Below are 22,431 nucleotides of genomic sequence, written 5' to 3' on the forward strand. Positions count from 1 at the left end.
TAAAGCAATCCTCCTACCTCAGCCTCCCAAGTAGCTGGGACTACAGGCACACACCATCATGCTGGGCTAATTTTTATTGTTATTTTGGAGGGACAGGGGGTCTTGCTATGTTTCCCCAGCTGGCCTGTAACTCCTGGCCTCAAGCAATCCTTTCACTTCAGCCTCCCAAAAGTCTGAAATTACAGGAATGAGCTACTGTGCCTGACTAGGGATCATTTTCTATACAAAGAGTGTCAGAGCACTGATTTTTATGAGTTCATAATACTGATTTAGCTCTAGGTCAATTAGACAATGTCTTCCAAAACAACTTTTTCCCCCACAAAGAGCAAATAGTTGGTAGATTTCCTAGATCCTTACATGTTCTATAATATTTTGCTTCTACCTTCAACCACAAATACAAATTCAGGCCAGTTTAAAATCCATGGATCTGGCTAGGCTCATGCCTCTAATCCCAGCACTTTGGGAGGCCAAGGTGGGTGGATCACGAGGTCAGGAGATCGAGACCATCCTGGCTAACACAGTGAAACCCCCGTCTACTAAAAATACAAAAAATATTAGTCAGGCATGGTGGCGGGCGCCTGTAGTCCCAGCTACTCCGGAGTCTGAGGCAGGAGAATGGCGTGAACCTGGGAGGCAGAGCTTGCAGTGAGCCGAGATCTCGCCACTGTACTCCAGCCTGGGCGGCAGAGCGAGACTCCATCTCAAAAAAAAAAAAAAATCCATGGATCTAAACATCTTTTCTGTAAAACCTGGGGGATATTATACCATTCCTTTCTGCATTTCATATTAAGGAGTAGAAGTCTGAAACCAACCTGATATTTTGTTGTCCTGTGGTGAAACTGAGTTTTTCCTGCCTAGATATTCCTAGATATTTTCAAAATCTTGTATGGCTTTTTTTTTTTTTTTTTTTTTTGAGACAGGGCCTTACTCTGTCACCCTGGCCGGAGTACAGTGGCACAGACAAAGCTCATTTCAGCCTCCAAATCCTGGGCTTAAGTGTTCCTCTGCCTCTGCCTCCTGAGTAGCTGGGACTACTAGGCATGCGCCATCATGCCTGGTTAATTTTTTCATTTTTTGTAGAGATGGGGGTCTCACCACGTTACCCAGGCTGGTCTCCACCTCCTGGGCTCAAGCTACCCTCCTGCCTCAACCTCCCAAAGTGCTGAGATTACAGACATAAGCCACCACACTGGGCCTATGAGGCTTATTTTAATTCTTGGAATTTTTTTTTTATTGCTAAAATATGAGTGAGTTTGTGTGTGTGTTTTACCTGTAGTATAACAAACCATTTTGATCTTTAAATTCAGATGTTTTTCAAATTCATATAGATTCCTTAAACACACATTTTTTATTTTGTTCCTTTGGCCTGTTTCTTTCCTCAGAAATCTCTTATCATTCTTAAGTTTTCTATATATATGATCCATATCTGTCTAATTTTTCTGACATTTATCTATTAGTTTTTTTCTCCTGAACTCTGAGAGTTTCTCAAGTTTGTCTTCCACGTCATTGTGTTTTTTTAACCTTAATACTGTATATCAGTTTCCTTGATTTCTTCTGTTAACTTCTTTTTCTTCCTGTTTGTCTTGGCTTATTAAATCTGAATCTCATCCTGTTAAACCCTTCACCTCTTCCATTTCCTTTTTATAATTTTGCTTCCTCTTTGATCAAGGCAGTCTTCCCGAAAATATTGTGGTCACCAAACACTTTTCTAAAAGGTTGCCTTGTTCTTTCAGTAAATATTTTTGGAACTATATTTTTCTACTTAGTATACCAAGAACTTCTGTCATTTTCTTATTTTTCAGCATTTTTTCCACCTAGCCTATGTGAATTATTCTTTAATGTTCTCATCCTGAAAGTAGGAAAGCATACCTGTATTGGGGGGTTCTCGAGGAGATTTCATGTGAACTTCTTTGGGCTCTACTCACAAGCCTCATAAGTGCCAGGATGTCCCCTTTTCTTATATCAGAATGACCTGAATGAGATTCCCTTAATCAGTGGCTACTTTTACATTGTTTAGCCTATTGATTTAATATATTGATCCCCTGCAAAATGCAAAATGTGTTGGAAGCTACTTTCAGGTTATAGTTCTTAGGAATAATTATAACAGTAGTAGTAAGAAAACTTTCCTGTAGAAAGCTCCTTGACATTATTTTAGGTAATCTTTTTTTTTTTTTTTTTTTGAGACGGAGTCTCGCTCTGTAGCCCAGGCTGGAGTGCAGTGGCCGGATCTCAGCTCACTGCAAGCTCCGCCTCCCGGGTTCACGCCATTCTCCGGCCTCAGCCTCCCGAGTAGCTGGGACTACAGGCGCTGCCACCTCGCCCGGCTATTTTTTGTATTTCTTAGTAGAGACGGGGTTTCACCGTGTTAGCCAGGATGGTCTCGATCTCCTGACCTCGTGATCCACCCATCTCGGCCTCCCAAAGTGCTGGGATTACAGGCTTGAGCCACCGCGCCCGGCCTTTAGGTAATCTTTACCTAGGTTTACATCAGAGAAGGGGATGTCCTGGCCCTTATGCGGCTTGTGAGTGACTGAATGATCCCAGCTCCTTCTTAAGGATTTTAGATGCATTGATCTAGTGATAATTTTCTGTTTTCTCCCATCCCCACAGCTTGGTCCTCTACCCTTAAGAAATAATGGAGGCCTGGGGCAGTGACTCACGCCTGTAATTCCAGCACTTTAGGAGGCTGAGACAGGTGGATTGCTTGAGGCCAGGAGTTTGAGACTAGCCTGGCCAACATGGCAAAACCCCATCTCTACTAAAAATACAAAAATTATCCAGGCATGGTGATGTACACTTGTAATCCCAGCTACTTGTGAGGCTGAGTTGGGAGAATCGCTTGAACCCGGGAGGTAGAGGTTGCAGTAAGCAGAGATCATGCTACTGCACTCCAGCCTGGGTGACAGAGCAAGATTCCATCTCAAAAAAGAAAGAAAGAAAGAAAGAGAGAGAGAGAGAGAGAGAGAGAGAGAGAATATAGACTTACTGTTAGCATTTGTATGCAGTAAAAAATAGACCTAAAAGTTTATAATGACTCAAATACAACAGACATATATTTCTAGTTTGTGTAAGTTCAAGAGCTGCTGAAAGAGAAGCAGCTCTCCTCCATGTGGTGATTCAAGGACTTAGGCTCCTTGAGTCTCCATCCAGAAGATGGAAAAAGGAAAGAGAACAAGGAGGAGATAAAATCTCTTAAAAGTCTTGGCCTAGGATGAGCACTAATCACTTCGACTCACATTTCATTGGAAATAACTAAATCATGACTATATTCAGCTTTGAGTGAAGTCTAGCTGTGTGTTCAGGAAAAAGAAAAGAACACTCATGTGGGTGAACAAGTCTGCCACAACATTAGAAACTTTCATCACCAGTACATACTGCTATGCACATTTTTCCTGCCTTCTCCCCTTGTCACCATTGCTTTTCTTGGTTGTAAAAAATACAACTCCCAGATTCATTACTGTGACTCTTACGGCTCCTTCTTTTCCTGGCTATTTTGAGTAAGATGGCCCGTCCATCCCAGCCTCAGCCCCTGGGGTGCAAATTCTATAACAGCCCAGGGAGCCTCAGATCATACTAGAAATTAATCAGAGAAAATGACAAGGAGAGAAGGAAGTGGCCAACATAAGCTAATTCCTCTTCTGTACTTGTTTCAGAAGACTCAGATTTTCTCTGGCAACAGAGGAAAAACAAAGCAAGCCAACACACCCCCAACTCAACAGTTCTCAAAGTGTGGTCCTCAGGTCAGAGCCTTAGCATCACCTGTGTACTTTTTAGAAATGCATATTTCAGGCTCCACCCCGACCTGCTGAATTAGAAACTTGGGAATAGGCCCAGCAATCTGAACAAGCCCTTCAGGTGATTCTGTTATGCACTGTAAGTTTGAGAACTACTGCTCTAAATAAAGCACGGCTGTGACCTGGGCCCTAGCAAGGAACCCTAAGTGGACTAGGAGCAGTTTATTTTCATTACAAGCAAAGCATACAAGAGGAATGAAATTCTAATCTTATGAAGCTGAAAGTACAGAATGATGATAGTAAAACTCAAAGCTCTATTCTGACTTACAAGGAAAACTTTTAAAGTCTTCATTAAATAGGAAGATTTCATCATTCACAAATGATTGCTTATTTTTCTTTGAGGCTAATTATCTCATTCCCTGTGCTAAATCAACATGACCATTGGTTATAAACACAGAGACATAAAATATCTGATGTGAAAGGAATTTCGGTGACCATCAAGTCAATCCCCTTTATTTTCTTTATTTACATTTATTTATTTATTTATTTATGAGATTGAGTTTCACTGTCTCCCAGACTGAAGTGCAGTCGCGCAATTTCATCTCACTACAACCTCCACCTCCCAGGTTCAAATGATTCTCCCCCCTCAGCCTCCCAAGAAACTGGGATTACAGGCATGCACCACCAGGCCAAGTTAATTTTTGTATTTTTAGTAGAGACGGTTTCACTATGTTGGGCAGGCTGGTCTCAAATTCCTGACCTCAAGTGATCCACCTGCCTTGGCCTCCCAAAGTGCTAAAATTACAAGCATGAGCCACCATGCCTGTCCAGATCCCCTTTATTTTAGAAACTGGAAAACTGAGGTCCAGGAAGAGTAAGTGGATCTTCCAATGTCCCACCCTCTGTGTGCAGGGAGAGCCAGAACTAGTGCCCAAAAGTCCTGATTCCGGACCCAAGCACTCATTCTGCCTGTATCATCTCATGTAATCATGTCTGTGAAATGCTCTGAAACATAACAAAGTGCAAAGTGGTTGCATTCCATTAATATTAAATTGTGTTTGGAAAACTTGAATTCCAAATCTTAAAGAGCCAAAATTAAACGTGTGTGCAAATTTGCCCTCTAAGCCCTGTCCAAATGCAAATAAAAAACGAACAGTATCATCATAGAAGAATAGAGCACTTTGGAGCATTAATGTTGATATTAAGAAATGTACTGGAGGCAATCCCAGCACTTTGGGAGGCCAAGGTGGCCGGATCACGAGGTCAAGAGATCGAGACCATCCTGGCCAACATGGTGAAACTCTATCTCTACAAAAAAAATACAAAAATTAGCTGGGCGTGGTGGCACCTGCCTGCAGTTCCAGCTACTTGGGAGGCTGAGACAGGATAATCGTTTGATCCCGGGATGCAGAGGCTGCAGTGAGCCGAGATGGCACCACTGCACTCCAGCCTGGTGACAGAGCGAGACTGTGTCTCAAAAGAAGAAAAGATATGTAATGGAAAAGCCTCAGGCAGCACGCTCTGATAGTTCCTTTTTATGTTTTCCTCTAAAATGCCTGTGGTTATCATAGAGATCTCAGAGAAATTTCCATTAACTGTAAGACAAATGGGCCTGAAGAGGGAACAGTAATCTGTGGGCTCCATAGACCTCATTTCACAAAAAGAAAAACCCAGGCATTGTAAAAGAAAGTGAGAAACTTGATTTTTCCCTCACTGACCCAAGAAACTAGAGCAAAAGCAACAAGAAATGTGGATCACACAGATGGTACACAAAACACTCTTTCCTGCTACTTTCTCCTGCCTCAGCCTTCCTGTGTCATTTTAACAGCCCTTCAGAGACAACACCTCCTAGGAACCCACTGGTTAACCTGGTCAGAGATGTTCAGTTTCCGAACGCAGTAAGAGCCAGAGCCATGCACTGTGGCAGAGCCAGAACATGTCAGAGATGGTCAGCAAGTGAGGCAGTAATGGGCTTGTGTCCCAGGTCACTGATAAATGGAGTTGGGTGATCCTGTGTCGAGTTTGTGGGTGGTCCTGCTACCTAATACCCCATTGGCTCAGACAGGCCTGGAATAGCCCTGGGAGCCCTGTTTACTTTGCAGTTGCCTTTCCCCAGGAGTGGTGTTCCTTCCCATTTATTTTTTAGGGTGTGAGCTAAAATAGTTGTCTCTCTGCCTTAACTTTGTAACTGGCTGAATTGGGTCTTTGACTTGGCAATCATTTTTTAATAGCTTTATTTATATATAATTCACGTACCATACAATTCATCCATTGAAACTGTACATTTCAATGGTGTTCAGTATATTCACAGATCTGTGCACCCATAGCCACAATTTTAGAACTATTTCATCACCTCTAAAACCCCATGCCCTTTCACTATCACCTTTCAATTCCCACATCCTTCCCAGCTCTAAGCAACCACTAATTTACTTTCTCAATAGATTTCCTTGTTATGAACATAATATGAATGGAGTCATACAGCACGTGGTCTTTTTTGATTGGCTTCTTTCACTCAGCATAGTGTTTTTGTGAGTCATTCATTTTGTAGCATGTACCAGGGCTTCATTCCTTTTCATTGCTGAATACTATTCCATTGCATGAATTGACCACATTTTGTGTACCCATTCTTCAGCTAATGAACATTCAGATTGTTTCCACCTTTTGGCCATTATGAATCATAGAATTGGAATTTTAGAATTGTCATCTAGTCTAAGAGGAAAAAATTTTGAATTAGGTAATTTCCTTAATAACTAGCTCCTTTTACATTGTTTAGTCTATTGGTTTAATATATTGAGCCCCTGCAAAATGTAAACATACTGGAAGCTACTTTGAGGTTATAGTTCTTAAGACTATTTATAACAGTAGTAGTAATGTCTCTCTTACAAAGACATTATTATTAATGTCTTGTACATTATTTTAGGTAATCTTTATAACACTGTGAATCTGATATTACCAGTCCCCTTTTATAGAAGACATAAACTCTGATAATTCAGGATCACTAGAAGACAGCTTGTAAGACTTCTAGTTCAGTCTCTTGGTAAGATATATTTTCATATCATTTTCATAGGGAAGAAATCCTTTTATTACCCTTTTCCGTAACAAGGCTTTTGCAGCCCTAGGTTCTGAATCAGAGACAAGTCTGTTTCCCCTATTCTAAATTCCATTATCTCTTTTTCTACCTTGTAGAACATCACCTTTAGTGTTTTATCATCACATCTGGGTTTAGGGTTATTCTCTTTGCTGGTAGTCCACAGGAAAAAGATTGCATCAGAAGTCCTCTGAGATGGCTGCTAGCCCTAAAGGTTCTGTAGCATTTTATTCAGAGATGTAGAATGATTCCACCATTAAAACAATATTGGTGGCTTTCCTATCAGTTGGTTCCTTTCTGTAAGGCTGGGTAAACACAATAGAAATGCTGGCCATGTGGACTCATGCTGGCTGGACCTAGAACCACACGAAGCCAGGGTCTTGGATGGGTCAATGCCAGGGAGCATCATGTGTTTGCTACAGGAATAATATCATGAGGAAAGGAGATTCCCACCAGAGCAAGGAATGAGTAAGAATTCAGAAGGCAAAGAGAAGAGTCAGAGGCTGGAAATGGAAAGAAACATAAGATGAGTTAGGGCTGTGGATGAATCAAGGTAACTGAAGTCTTAGTTATGTTGTATCTTTGTGTCTTGCTAAAAGGCAGAGTTGTCTAACAACCTAAATGTCCATCAGTTGTGACAAATTAAACTATGGTAAATCCATATAATGGGTAAATCCATACTATCAGTTCTTTAAACAGTGGTAGAAAGCTACACATTTTTCTGGGCAGATATTCATGGTATAGTATTGAGTAAAAACAGGTTATAAAACACCATGTCATCCATGTAAAAATGTGTATGTATATATGTGTATGTAATTATTTGTGTATATGTGTATGTGATTATGTGTGTGTGCACTTGTGTAGATAATTTTATGTCTCTGTCTCTACCTTAAGACAATACTATTGACCAGACATTCACTATTTGCTAGTTACATGCATTATCTTGTCAGAACTTCACAGCAATTCTCAAGTAAAATATTCTGTTTTGGATGAGGCAAGCAGGACTTTAAAATGTTGAGAAATTGACCCACAGTCACAGAGCAAACAAATGACAGACCTCGAACAGTAATGTCAGACTAACTCCACAGTAGATGCCCTCAATCACTGTATTGTACCCCCATAAACAATACAAGAAATACAGGTCTTCTCTAGTAAGGACCATGACAATCCATGAGCATCATTTCCCATGTTACTTCTCCAGGGACACAGTGAGCAGATCATTATGAACTCGAATCAGCCTTGACAAAGAAAGTTCAGCACTCACAAACCTATTCAAAATTGAGTGACTTAATCCTCTTCATATACCACTGTGATGATTACTTTTATGTGTCAACTTGACTGAGTTAAGGGATGCCCAGATGGCTGGTAAAACATTATTTCCAGGTGCATCTGTGAAGAGTTTCTGGAAGAGATTAGCATTTGAATCAGTAGACTGGGTAAAGAAGATTGACCCTCACCAATGTGGAAGGACACCATCCAATCTATTGAGGGCCCGAATGGTACAAAAAGGTAGAGAAAGGGCAAATTAACTCTTTCTTCTTCAGCTGAGACATCCATCTTCTGCTCTCAGACATCAGAGCTCTGGGTGATTGGGCCTTTGAACTCTAGGACTTACATCAGCAGCACCCCCAGTTCTCAGGCCTTCAGATTTAAACCTGGAGTTAACATCATCAGCTTCCGTGATTCTCAGATCTTCAGACTTAGACTGAATTACACCACGGGCTTTCGTGGTCTCCAGGTTGCACTTGGCAGATGGTGGAACTTCTCAGGCTCCATAATCCCGTGAGCCAATTCCCATGATAAATCTCCTCTCATATATAAATATACACACATTACATATACATTATATATGATATATGCATTACATTTTATATATACATTACACATTATATATACATTATATACAATTTACATTAGATATACACGGTATATGTTATATACACATTATATGATATATGTAATTTGACTAACATATAGCTATAGATATACTGTATTAGGTTGGTGCAAAAGAAATTGCAGTTTGTGTTTTTGTTTTTTGTTTTTTTAGAAAGCTGCAGTTTGTGAATTTCTCTTGCTTTTTAAAACAGAGTATTTCCCAAACTTGGGCATCAATGCTGGCTTTTTTTAGGTGGGGGAATAAAACACTGGGGCATCTTCACAGACCCTCAGACCCTGGCTTTTGGCAGCCCCATCCGCCAGCCAAACTTCCTACTTGGGGGATGGCTGCTTTCCAACCCCACCCCCCACCTGCACTGCTCCATGCAGTTTTGCAGCTACTGGTCTTGCTCAGCGAGGCAAGGTTCTATCTGACCAATTGTCTATACTTTCCCATCCTGGCTTCGCGGAAGGCACTGGATTTTGGGTATCACTTCATACACTCTGACAAGGGCATCTTTAAAATCTGCAACTTGTTAGTAATTGATGGATGCGATTAGACGCAGTTTTAGGAGCACACTGTTGGGGTCCAGCTCCCTGTAGAGTTCCAGGCTTCTGCTGAAGTACTTTTGGGAGTTGAGTGCGTCCACCACTGCGGCACAGGTTCCATGCTTTTCCCTCTCATGCTTCCAGAAGTGGCTACGATTGGGAAACGAGTGAATTACATCAGGCCAGTGTGCCTTCATTTCCGGCAAAATATCCTTAATCTCTTCTAAATTAAAGTGCCACGATCCATTACATCCTTAATTTTTATCGGGCCATAGTCCACGTATTGTTCAGTAATCCGGAGGGGCCCCACAGTCGTTCTGCACTTTCTCACATACTGTCTCAGGCCAGGCCTGGCACAGGCAGCCCAGCAGGGCCCCGCGCAGGGCTGCAGGGAGCATGGTGCCCACCTGCGGAGACATGACGCCTCCCGCTGCCGCCCCAGCCCCCACTTCCCACCCACCGCCCCAGGAAGCCTTCCGGAAGAAACGCTGTCTCCGAGGACCCCGAGCCGCCGAGCTCCTCCCGCGGCAGCTGCAGCCACCGGGTGCGCCTGAGCCAGCTCCTAGCGTGCCCCGCGCCGGGTTCAGGGAAGGGCCCAGCAGCCCCTGGCGACCCGGACCCCTCCGCGCTCCCCTTGAGTCTCGTGCGCCAAGCGCGCATGTCCTGGGCTGGGCTTAGCGACCCACCGCGACCTCAGCTCCTCTGCGTTGCAGTCACCGCCGTCCGCAGCCACAGTCAGTCGCGTTTCCGCCCAGCCCAAGGAGTCCCTCTGGCCTTCACCGGAGCAGAGAGCCACGCCCCCTGGAGAGCACGCCCCCCGCAGGCGGACAGGTCCCCACCCGACGCCAGGGCCCCGCCAGGCGTTCACGCCCCGCCCTGCGTTTGGCCAACAGAGGTCTTGGCGGGAGCAGCTCCGTAGGCTTTGTAGGCGTGTCAGGCAGGTGAGTTCCTTCGCCACGCAGGCGCCCCGCGCCTTTCCACGCAGCTCTGCGCCACTCCCCTACTCCAGGCTAGCTCGGGCTACCCTGGACCGCCCTCGGGGTGACCGCCCATGTCTGCGCCACCCCCTGCCAGCAAGTGGGCGTGCGGGCCCCAGGGCCACCCGGCGCTCCAGGGACAGCCTTCAGCCCAACCCGCGCACTCGCAGGCATGCGGCCCGCACGCCGCAACCGCCTTGCACGCTGCCCGGGACCTCCTGACTGCGGACGGTGCTTGGCTGCCCTGGCTCCCCGCAGCCGTCACCTCGGCGCTCCACTGCGCAGCCCGAGGGATGGCTCCATAATTAGGCGGGGACGTACTCGGGCCACTTCCCTGGAAACCTCTGGATGCTGGGAGCACCAACATTCCTAGAAAGGCCTGGCCTCACCCAGCCCTGGGCCTCACCTGCCTCTCCCCGCGGGCCCCAGGAGCCCAGAAGGCATCTCTGTGGGGTCCGCAAAGAACCGCCTCGGAGCGCGACTTGGGAAGTCATCTTGTGAGGGATCCTCTCCCAGAGGGACGGGCCACCCCCAAAAATGCAGGGGACTTCATGTCAGCCCCAACTTGGCGCAGCCAGGCCCAGTCCCAGAGGCCCGGGCGCCTCCCCCAACATGCTGGCCTTCCCAGCCCCTCCAAGGCGCGGGGTCCCCACCCTGACCCCCCCTACCGCCCGCGCCAACCCCACCCACCCCCGTCCCCCTCTGCTCCCCCAGCCTCCTCCCCCTTTCCCCACCCACCCTATCCTCATCGTTCCCCCTCTCTCCCCCTCGCCTGCGCTAGGCTGCCTTGGACTCCTGAAGTGTTGGGATTACAGGCCTGTGAGCCACTGCGCCTGGCCCTTCCTATAACTTTTGATGTAATGTGTTGTGCTGGGTGGGATCATTGTCAAGTTAAGCATTAGGATGGAAAACTGACAGCAGGCTTCTTAAGTCCCTTCTAACTCCAAGCCTCTATGAGTCGAATCTAGTGTTTTCCTCATTCATAAAATAAGCATAGTTATTACCTCCCCTGCCTACTTCACACCACTCCTGTTAGCATTGGTTGTGACCACACTGGTTTGGAAAGTGCTAAAAATGTAAAGGGTATCCTTTTGGGCAACACTCATCATGTTTACCTCATTTCAGCATGCCAACTCCACGTGACTTACGGAAGTTTCCAAAACACCTCAAAATAGAATTCTAATATGACCCCTTCCGCCCATGCTCATCACCCAGTGGCAAAAATTACCAGTATTTTTTTTGCTAAGCCCACCATATGGTTTATTGACCTCGTTCCCATCTGCCTTCTCCTGAGCACTTTCTACATTGTCAGCGTCCCCAATGAAATGGAATGATCAGTGAATTTTAAGCTGTCGGAGTAGAGAGCATGTCTGTCTTGTTTATCATGGTACCTCTAGTGCCTGGCACTGCCCTGGTCATGGTAGGCTCTTAATAAAAAATTATTCAATAACTGGACTTGGCTGGGCACAGTGGCTCATGCCACTCCATCTCAAAACAAAACAAAACAGTTGAACTCATGGAGATAGAGTAGAAGTATGGTTATAAGCTGGGAAGGCAAGGGTAGTAGGGGGGATGTGGGTTGGTTAATGGGTATAAAAATATAGTTAGAATGAATAGGACCTAGTATTTGACAGCACAACAGGATGACTGCAGTCCACAATAACTTATTGTACGTTAAATAATAACTTATGCTGGGCGCTGTGGCTCACGCCTGTAATCCCAGCACTTTGGGAGGCTGAGGCAGGCAGATCACAAGGTCAAGAGATCGAGATCGTCCTGGCCAACATAGTGAAACCCCGTCTCTACTAAAAATACAAAAAAATTAGCTGGGCATGGTGGCGCACTCCTGTAGTCCCAGCTACAGAGGAGAATCTCTTGAACCTGGGAGGAGGAGGTTGCAGTTAACTGAGATCCCGCCACTGCACTACAGCCTGACGACAGAACAAGACTCCATCTCAATAAATAAATAAGGAGTATATTTGGAATATTTATAACACAAAGAAAGGATAGATATTTGAGGTGATGGATACCCCATCCACCCTGATGTATTACACATTGCATGCCTGTATCAAAATATTTCAGGTACCCCATAAATATTAGGTTGGTGCAAAAATAATCACTTTTTTGCCATTATTTTTGCACCAACCTAATATATACATCTGCTGTGCACCCATACAAATTAAAAATTAAAAGACACGGTGGGGAATGGTGGCTCATGCTTATAGTACCAGCACTTTGGGAGGGTGAGGCCACTGGATCACGAGGTCAGGAGTTTGAGACCAGCCTGGCCAACATGGTGAAACCCCATCTCTACTAAAAACATGAAAAAAAATTAGCTGGGCGTGGTGATGCTTACCTGTCATCCCAACTAATGGGGAGGCTGAGGCAGGAGAATTGCTTCAACCGGGGAGGTGGAGGTTGCAGTGAGCCAAGATTGCATCACTGCACTCCAACCTGGATGATAAGAGCAAGACTGTGTCCAGAAAAAAAAATTATCTGGGCATGGTAGTGTGAGCCTATAATCCCAGTTATTGGGGAGGCTGAGGCAAGAGAATTGTTTGAACCCAGGAGGAGGAGGTTGCAGTGAGCCAAGATCGAGCCAAATTCAAGCCACTGCACTCCAGCCTAGGTAACAGAGAGAGACTTCATCTCAAAAAATAAATAAATAAATAAAAGACACCAGAAAGTATTAAGGAAGGAGACCACTACTACTCCTGCTGCCCTCCTCCCCCAACCTTGCCTAGTTCTCAAGACAGGAGGAAAGAGAGAAAGAAACAAAAGTAAGATAAATAGCCAGACAACCTTGGCACCACCACCCAGCCCTAGGAGTTAAACAAAGTAATAATAATAACATCAACCCCTGGCCTAAACTACTTGTGTTATCTGTAGATTCCAGACACTGTATGAAAAAAGCATTGTAAAACTTTTTGTTAGCTGATGCATGTAGCCCCCAGTCACGTTTCCTACGCTTCCTCGATTTATCACGACCCTTTCACGTGGACCCCTTAAAGTTGTAAGCCTTTAAAAATGCCAAGTATTTCTTTCTCGGGGAGCTCGGCTCTTAAGACGCGAGTCTGCCGACGCTCCCGGCCGAATAAAAACCCTCTTCCTTCTTTAATCCGGTGTCTGAGGAGTTTTGTCTGTTGCTTGTCCTGCTACAGTATGAGTGTTGCCTTATGGAAGAAGAGAAGCTATTGCCTGTTTGCTTTTACATGTTCTTTATTCTTGAACATATGCCTTCTGTCTTATCTCAAGATGCATGGCCATCATTGTCAGGCAGATCTTGGCTCAAGGCTGGGCTCAGCCTCCTTTACAGTGGTATGAACGTGGTGAGTTACTTAACCTCCAAGGCCATATTTTGTTCATTTGATTTTTAAAATACTTCACTGGCTCTTCATGGGGATTAAATGGGATATTTAATATTTCACTTACTGTGCTCTACAAAATTCTTGATAAGTTCCCAGTAAGGGATAGCCATTTACATTCTTATCCTCTGTAGTTTTCTTCCTCGTATTATGTTTAAGTATTTTTTTTCTTTCATGGAGAAGGTACTAGGAAAGTAAGATGTGGGAAAATGGGACTATTTACATATCAGAAAAGGAAGATTAGTAAAAAATTAATACGTGTTTATTTCTTCTGCTTGTCTATGTTGATTTCTCCTGCAAGGATGAACTTGTCTCTTTTTGCTCATTGCACCCAGGAGGGACAAAATCATGTCCAGAGGTCCCCTTGTTGAGGCTCTGACATGAGCTATTTTTTTATTTTGTTTTGGGGCATACCACCCCCTGGGAACACTGGTCTTGCCGTCTACACAGGCAGAGAGGTCTGACCACCGGACATATAGGTCTGAAACTTTGGAGAAAGGATTAGGCTGGAGATATCTACTCAGGAATTCATCAGTGTATGACCTAAGCCATATTGGTAGGAGTGCACAGGGAGATTTAGAGCAGAAACAGGGCCACGGTGAAATCGTGGTGGGGGGGCAACATGTAAGAGCTCACCGGGGCCGGGTGCAGTGGCTCACACTTGTAATCCCAGCACTTTGAGAGGCCAAGGCAGGCAGATTGCTTGAGCCCAGGAGTTTGAGACCAGCCTGGGCAACATGGTGAGACCCTGTCTCTACCAAAAAAATACAAAAATTAGCAAGACATGGTGGGATACACCTGTAGTCCCAGATCCCTGGGAGGCTGAGGTGGGAGAATTGCTTGAGCCCAGGAGGTGAAGGTTGCAGTGAGCCAAAATTGCACCACGGCTTTCCAGCCTAGGCAACAGGGCAAGATCCTGCCTTAAAGAAAAAAAAATCACAGAAGAATAAAAAGCCAATGAAGGGAAATGAGGCAGAGTGGTCAGAAAGCAAAGAAGAGAGAACTAGGAGAGAGAAGTGTCCCCATCTCTGTGGCAGGCAGAATAGTGGCCCCCAAAGATGTCCACCTCCTCAGGGGCCACAGACGGTAACTGGCACCAGTCCTTGGACTGTTAGGAACTGGCCGCACAGCAGGAGTGAATACTTGCCTATTTATGTTATCACTGTGAAAGCCATGAACAGGTCAACATGGGGTCATTTATTCTTATCTAGAGCACTGGTTTCATCTTTTACTTGCTACCATAAAGGAGGTCCTTGACCAATTCTTGTATTCGTGGATGAATTCATAGTATGGTTAAACCTTGCTTTTTCAGTTATTGGATCTGGAGGAATACCTTCAGATATGTACAGCCAGGAATAGGAACTATTTGTTATGCAAGTTAAAGAAAATCATGCATAGGAAAAATATTGCCTCACCTAAGGAAAGAAGGAAGGGGAGAAGGAAGGAAGGAAGGATGGAAGGAATGAAGGATGGATGAAAGAAATGAAGGATGGAGGCTGGGTGCAGTGGCTCATGCCTGTAATCCTAGCACTTTGGGAGGCCGAGGTGGGCAGATTGCCTGAGCTCAGAAGTTCGAGACCAGCCTGGGCAACATGGTGAAACCACGTCTCTACTAAAATACAAAAAAAAAAAAAGCCAGGTGTGGCAGCATGCACCTGTAGTCCCAGCTACTCAGGAGGCTGAGGCAGGAGAATTGCTTGAACTGGGAGGCGGAGGTTGCAGTGAGCCAAGATCACACCACTGCACTCCAGCGTAGGTGACAGAGCGAGACTCCGTCTCCAAAAAAAAAAAAAAAGAAAAAGAAAAAACAAATGAAGGATGGATGAAAGGAAGGAAAGGAAGGAAGGAAGGTACCAGTATGTAGCCTGTTAGGAACTGGGCCAGTAAGCAAGCAAAGCTTCATCTGTATTTACAGCCATTGCCCATGGCTCACATTATCACCTTTTCTTTATAAAGAAAGATAACACATTGCATCCTTTAAACCACTAAGTTTGTGGTAACTTGTTACAGCAACACAAGCAAAGAATACAGTCACCAAGGGTATAATAAACTGTCCAAAGAGGGAGTGGTTGGCAGAGTTCAATGCCTCAGGCATATGGGTGGCTGCAGATGGGGTGGTACTCTAAGTCAACTTGGGGTGTGCATTTTTTTAAATTAGGGTAGAGGCAACAGGTTGTGAGGGCAAGGCTCAGAGTAAGGGGTGGGACTTCGTTGACCAGGGATGGGAAGGGTGAGCCAGGCTGGAAGGGGTTGGGTCTTGGCACCAAGCCCGCCTCCTGGGGTGAGCCAGAGTCTGGGGCCAACAGCCTAGCTGTAGGTACAGTAGCAGCAGATAGAAGAAAAGTGAGGCCATCTCTAGTTGCCGCTTGGACAAGATTGGCAGGTGGGCAGTGCACAGAGATAGGGCACCTGGGAAGGGGTGGGGTGTATCTAGCTGGACAATCCTGCAGGCTCTTGGCATTAAGAAGGCCTCTCTGGGGCTGGGTGTGGTGGCTCATGCCTGTAATCCCAGCACTTTGAGAGGCCAAAGCAGGAGGATCACTTGAGGCCAGGAATTTGAGACCAGTCTGGGCAACATGGCAAGATCCTGTCTCTTCAAAAAATAAAAAACATTAGTTGGGCATGCCTGTGTTCTCAGTTACTCAGGAGGCTGAGGTGGGAGGCTCGCTTGAGCCCAGGAGGTGGACTCTGCAGTGAGCTATGATCATACCTAGCCTGAGTGCTGTACTGCACTCTAGCCTGAGTGACAGAGCAGGGCTATGCCTCTAAAAAACAAAACAATAAATAAACAAATAAATAAGGCTTTTCCATAGGTAGCAGGCTGAGTCACTCACTGACTGGGTTGGGACTGAAGGTTAGGGCTTCAGTCCAAGATGAGAATTAGAATGTTAAATGGGTGACTATGAGCTGGACTAAAACAGAAAACAAATGAAAAGGTGAGACTCCAAGTAGATCCTGGTTTGGGTGCACAAGGTGCAAGTCTAGGTATCAGAATATGCTCCTGAGAAATGGGGGCAGAGGCACCTAGGTGGTGGGAAACTGAGGTTGAATGTCAGAGTGAGGCCTGGAGGGAGTTAGTTCTCCTTCCCGCACCAGTTCAGATCTGAGACTGTCAGGAGGGGGATCAAACAGCCACAGTCAGAGCCAGCAAGGCTTGCCATAGAGAGCAGAAGTAATGTCACAAAACTGGGTCAAGGAATAGTTAAGAGCAAAGCAGCACCAACCAAGGGTGAAGCTCTGTCCCATCCACAAGTTCTTCCAGTGCTCCTGGTGAGGCTCCTAGTCTGAGGATGGAGCAGATTAGAAGGTGAAGATAGGGAGGGAAGATGAGTGCATGAGTATCAACTTAAGGCCAGGAGTCTGAGACCAGCCTGGGCAACATAGCAAGAACTCGTCTTTATATGGAAAGCTATATAATTTTGTTACAACCCTGTGTCAAGTTGAAGATGCTGAGGCTTTCAGGGGAGATCGCTTTGCCCAGTGCCCCAAAGCTATTAAGTGGTAAAAACAGAAATGGCTTTGGGTCTCTGAACTCTCGGGCTTGGGCTACTTTCCCTTCACCACAGCCAGCTCTCCAAACAGAGCCAGGTCATGATTTGCATCTGGCTTGGGTCCACATGCACATAAGGATTGTACAATCTTGGCTCCTTTTTGGTAGGGAAAATTCTATGCATTTGAATCCTGAGAAGAGGACACTAGATTTCGTAAAGCTATTGCCTTTTCTATACTGGCTGCGAGTCAACTGGAGTTGAGATGAGGTGAGAAAGGGCTGGGAATAAGAGCTAATGGATTCGGCATGGAGATATGACCCTTGCATTTTTCACTCCATTTTAATCTACAGTGAGATGGCCTTCCATGGAATATTTCTGTGATGAAGTCCTGTCCAAAAGAGAAATCACTCATCACAGATGGTAGAGTGAGATGTAAAAATAAATGGAACTGCATATCAATGTTTTTTGAGAAACCATTGTTCTGAAAAGGGGAGGGGACACAGCCAACTCACGCCTGCCATCATTTACAGTTAGGCACACTGGATCCCATCCTCAGAGATTCCAACTAGGTAGGTTTGCACCCAGACATTCAAAGAGCCATTCTGATGCACGTCAAAGGCTGAGCACCACGGTGCTAAGTTCTTCTTGTGACAATTTCACTTTTGTGGGTTTCATTATCCTCGAGTGGCCCCGTAACTCCTTGCGTTGCAGAAATCTGTGCAGAGGCGGGAATCAGAAACCTGCCCTATGTGAGACCTGCGGTGAGAACGACGACACCAGTAAGCCCAGCTGAATTCCTCGAATTTGAGTATTGGTTGGTTAGTTAGTCTCTCTATGACTCTGCCTCATTTAGGGTCTGGAGTTGTGCTCCAGTTTTTGGAGAAAAAAAGTGCTGGCATAGTACTCACAAATTGGAGGATTTCAGTGTTTCCCTTGACAGCGTTAAAAACCTATCACCTAAGCCTTTCCAAGTGTTCTCTTTGCTTACTTGCCACATGTGGGTTTCACATCCAGAATAAGTCACCAGCCCTGAGAACATCTGATTTCCATTATCCTGGTGGTTTCTCTGATGGGGCTTCTCTGGGTGAGCAAATGTATCCTTCTCTCTTTCTTGTTTTACCTGGTTGGCATAGGAGGGAAGAAACCCAACACAGATTTTGGTCTATAAAGATTGTGGAATATTTCCAGATGTGAAGTGTATAATCCTGTTGGTTCTGCTATGTCTGCCAAGCGAGAGTCTAACAACTGTGCATTACAGAATAGAACAGAGTGTGAAACAAATGTGTAACATGATTCTGTTAGCAGGCTGTGCTTGAGGAATAAAGGAACACAGTGTAATTAGCATGCACACTGGGCTGCCTTTTCCCCTTTGTGTGTATTTTAAAATAAATTTTAATGGAAAGATGGTTGAAGGGGAAAGGTAAGGCTGATCTGATGGAGCAGAAAATATTGAAGAACAATGTGTTTCTCTGGTTCTAATTCAAGGAGATTGAATTTTTCTGAAAATTGTGGCTCAGTGAACAGGCTCATGTTAAACAGAGGGAAAGAGGCAAGCAGTCATCCTGGAGAGGTGGCGGGGTAAAGAACTGATGACTTGTCTGCTCCCTCTCTCCCTTCCTGGTGTTGACTTATTTGGACAAGCCTTTCTCAGCAGGGGGAGGTGATGGGTTAAATGCAAAACTATATGGGAGAGACGACTGGGCACGGTGGCTCATGCCTGTGATCCCAGCACTTTGGGAGGCTGAGGCAGGAGTATCTCTTGAGCTCAGGAGTTCAAGACCAGCCTGGGCAATGTGGCGAAACCCTGTCTCTACAAAAAAATACAAAAATTAGCCAGGTGTGGTGGCGCATAGCTGTAGTCCCAGCTACTTGGGAGGTTGAGGTGGGAGGATCATCTGAGCCTGGGAGGTCAAGGCTGTAGTGAGCTGAGCTGTGATTGCGCCACTGCGACACAACCCTGTCTTAAATATATATATGTGTGTGTGTGTATGTCACCATGCTCAGTATATGTATATATTTATAGATATGTATATATGGGTATATATGTATTTATAAGTATATATGTATCTATATATTATACGTATACGTATATACGTATATGTATTTATATATATTTATAGATATGTATACGTATACGAGCACCATACTGAGCATGGTGACATACACACACACACACATATATATATATATATTTAAGACAGGGTCTCTGTCGTAGTATAATATATATGTGTATAAATATAGAGACACGTATATATACACACACATACACACACACGCATGCACATATATATACACACACATATATAAGGGAGAGGTTAGAAAAGTGAACACCTTGCCAGGCGTGGTGGCTCACACCTGTAATCCCAGCACTTTGGGAGGCCAAGGCAGGTGGATCACCTGAGGTCAGGAGTTGGAGACCAGCATGAACAACATAGTGAAACCCCATCTCCATAAAAAAAAAATACAAAAATTAGCCTGTAATCCCAGCTACTCGGGAGGCTGAGGCAGGAGAATCTCTTGAACCTGGGGGTTGGAGGTTGTAGTGAGCCGAGATTGTGCCATTGCACTCCAGCCTGGGTGACAAGATCAAAACTCTGTCTCGGGGGGAAAAAAAAAAGTGAACACCTTAATACATGCCTGTAATGGAATCTGCTTGATTTCTGACTGTGGATGGTCTTGAAACCCTGCAAGGTCCTGAGCCCAGTACTCAGCCTTGTCCAGAACACTTGTAGCTCTACTGGAAGTTAGACCCTATTGCCTGCATCACAATGGACTTTCTTGATCTAGGGCTCTGCCTTTCTGCAAGACCTCTGATAATAACAGCCTAGTGTCATGCTTTGCAAATACTGACTGTCCCCCAATGTAGACTGCCTATTGCTTGCTCCATTGCATCTCCTTCTGACGACTGCTACCATCACTGATGGGTTTGGTCCTGGGTCTTGGTCAGTTGCACCTCCAACATTCAGTGCATATCTATGACAGCATCCCCAATACAAGCATATCTTGCCTCCTGTTACACTACCACTGTGATTCATGAATGCTTGACCTGTGTGATTTGTTTTCTTTTCTTTTTTTGTTTTTTGTTTTTTGAGACAGAATCTCACTCTGCATCCTAGGCTGGAGTGCAGTGGCATGATCTCAGTTCACTGCAACCTTTGCCTCCCAGGTTCAAGCAATTCTCATGCCTCAACTTCCCAGGTAGCTGGGATTACAGGCATGCGATACCACATCAAGCTGGTTTTTGTATTTTTAGTAGAGACAGGGTTTTGCCATGTTGACCAGGCTGGTCTCCAACTCCTGGCCTTGTGATCTGCCCCCTTTGGCCTCCCAAAGTGCTGGGATTATAGGTGTGAGCCACCATGCCCCGCTTCTTTTTTTTTTTTTTTTTTTTTTTTTTTTTGAGACAGTCTCCCTCTGTCTCCCAAGCTGGAGTGCAGTGGCATAATGTCGGCTCATTGCAACCTTCACCTCCCAAGTTCAAGTGATTCTTGGGCCTCAGCCTCCCACATAGCTGGGATAACAGGTGTGCGGCACCACATACAGCTAATTTTTGTATTTTTAGTAGAGATGGGGTTTTGCCATGTTGGCCAGGCTGGTCTTGAACTCCTGACTTCAGGTGATCCACCCGCTTCAGCCTCCCAAAGTGCTGGGATTACAGGCGTGAACCATGGCACCCTGCCGACCTTGTGATTTCTAACTATCTTCATGAACAGTCACAAAACAGTCCTGGGAACCTGGGTTTCAGTCTTGGGAGCTTGGATGTGTTGCTTAACTGCTCTCTGTGTTAGTGGCTTTGTCCAAAGAAGGGATCATGGGACCTAGACCTCGCATCTTTGCAACTAGATAAACCAAAAGTCAAAAGATGCTTGATAACAATGAACTGCGCTAATGTCTTGGTGTCTTTATTGGGTCTGTGCTTGCTGTATTTCACCTCTCTAGGATGACAGGCATCCTCAGAGTGGGACCCAAGTTTGTGGTTCAATTTGGAGAGCATGCAGGATGTTCCAGAAGTATTATAGAATGCCATCAGACATGTTTAAAATTTGTTAAATTTTACACAAACACTTTACTTCTACTTGCAATATCATTGTCTTCTAAATTATAAATCCACTTTTTGAGTCACTTAAATATTTTCAAAGCTCATTGTCACTTTCGTCCAATGTAGGTATATTTTTTGAGACAGGGTCTTATTCCGTCAACTAGGCTGGAGTGCAGTGGCTCAATCATAGCTCACAGTAACCTTGAACTCCTGGGCTCAAGTGATCCTCCTACTTCAGTCTTCTGAGTAACTGGGACTTTAGGTGTGAGGTGGCTCAGCTAATTAAAACAAACCTTTTTTGGTAGAGATGGGCTCTCACTGTGTTGCCCAGGCTGGTCTCAAACTCCTGACCTCAAGTGATCCTCCTGCATCAGCCTCCAAAAGCACTGGGATTACAGGCATGAGCCACTGTGCCCAGCTCATTTTTGTTGAAATCTTTAAAACTTCTATTTGGCAGTGGGTGTGGCTCAAAGGTAAGCAATATAACAAGTATTTTTGGAAAGTACAAATTGAGTAAATGCAATGTGAAATGCAGGGATAAGTACATATATCAGTAGTGAACATAGAGAGCTTGGGCTTAAAATAAAGTCCCAGTTGTACTATGTAAATAAGAGCATCCTCTGTATTCTTTACCTGATGGAGTAAGAGGAATTGATTTTGAGATCACCTGTGTTAAATTCTTTGGAAGAACTATCGTGTATTTTAAAAATTCTGTTTGTGCCGGGCGCGGTGGTTCAAGCCTGTAATCCCAGCACTTTGGGAGGCCGAGACAGGTGGATCACGAGGTCCGGAGATCGAGACCATCCTGGCTAACGTGGTGAAACCCCGTCTGTACTAAAAAATACAAAAAAAAAAAACTAGCCGGGCGAGGTGGCGGCGCCTGTAGTCCCAGCTACTCGGGAGGCTGAGGCAGGAGAATGGCATGAACGCGGGAGGCAGAGCTTGCAGTGAGCTGAGATCTGGCCACTGCACTCCAGCCCTGGAGACAGAGTGAGACTCCGTCTCAAAAAAAAAAAAAAAAAAAAAATCTCTACTTTTACAGAAGCACAACCTTGACACAGAAACATGCACAAATTATAAGGACACAGATCAATGAACTGTCACAATTTGAGCACATCCACGTGCCAACATTCAGCTCAAGAAATGCAACACATCAACAATCTAGAACCACCCTTCCATACCCCTCCTATACCTGCCTTCCCCAAAGTACCTGAGATCGACTGTGTTTTTGTTGATTTGTTTTTGTGTTTTTGTTTGAGATAGAGTCTCACTCTTGTTGCCCAGGCTGGATTGCAGTGGCGTAATCTTGGCTC

General features: G+C 45.0%; 1 pseudogene; it reads right to left on the minus strand.

Annotated features, from left to right (window-relative positions):
- Nucleotides 1–5,418: 5,418 nt before the first annotated feature.
- On the minus strand, nucleotides 5,419–9,918 carry LOC139362879 (ribonuclease T2 pseudogene; annotated as a pseudogene).
- Nucleotides 9,919–22,431: the final 12,513 nt, after the last annotated feature.

This window comes from Macaca nemestrina, chromosome 4, assembly GCF_043159975.1.
Source record: "Macaca nemestrina isolate mMacNem1 chromosome 4, mMacNem.hap1, whole genome shotgun sequence".
In the NCBI taxonomy this organism is placed as follows: domain Eukaryota; kingdom Metazoa; phylum Chordata; class Mammalia; order Primates; family Cercopithecidae; genus Macaca; species Macaca nemestrina.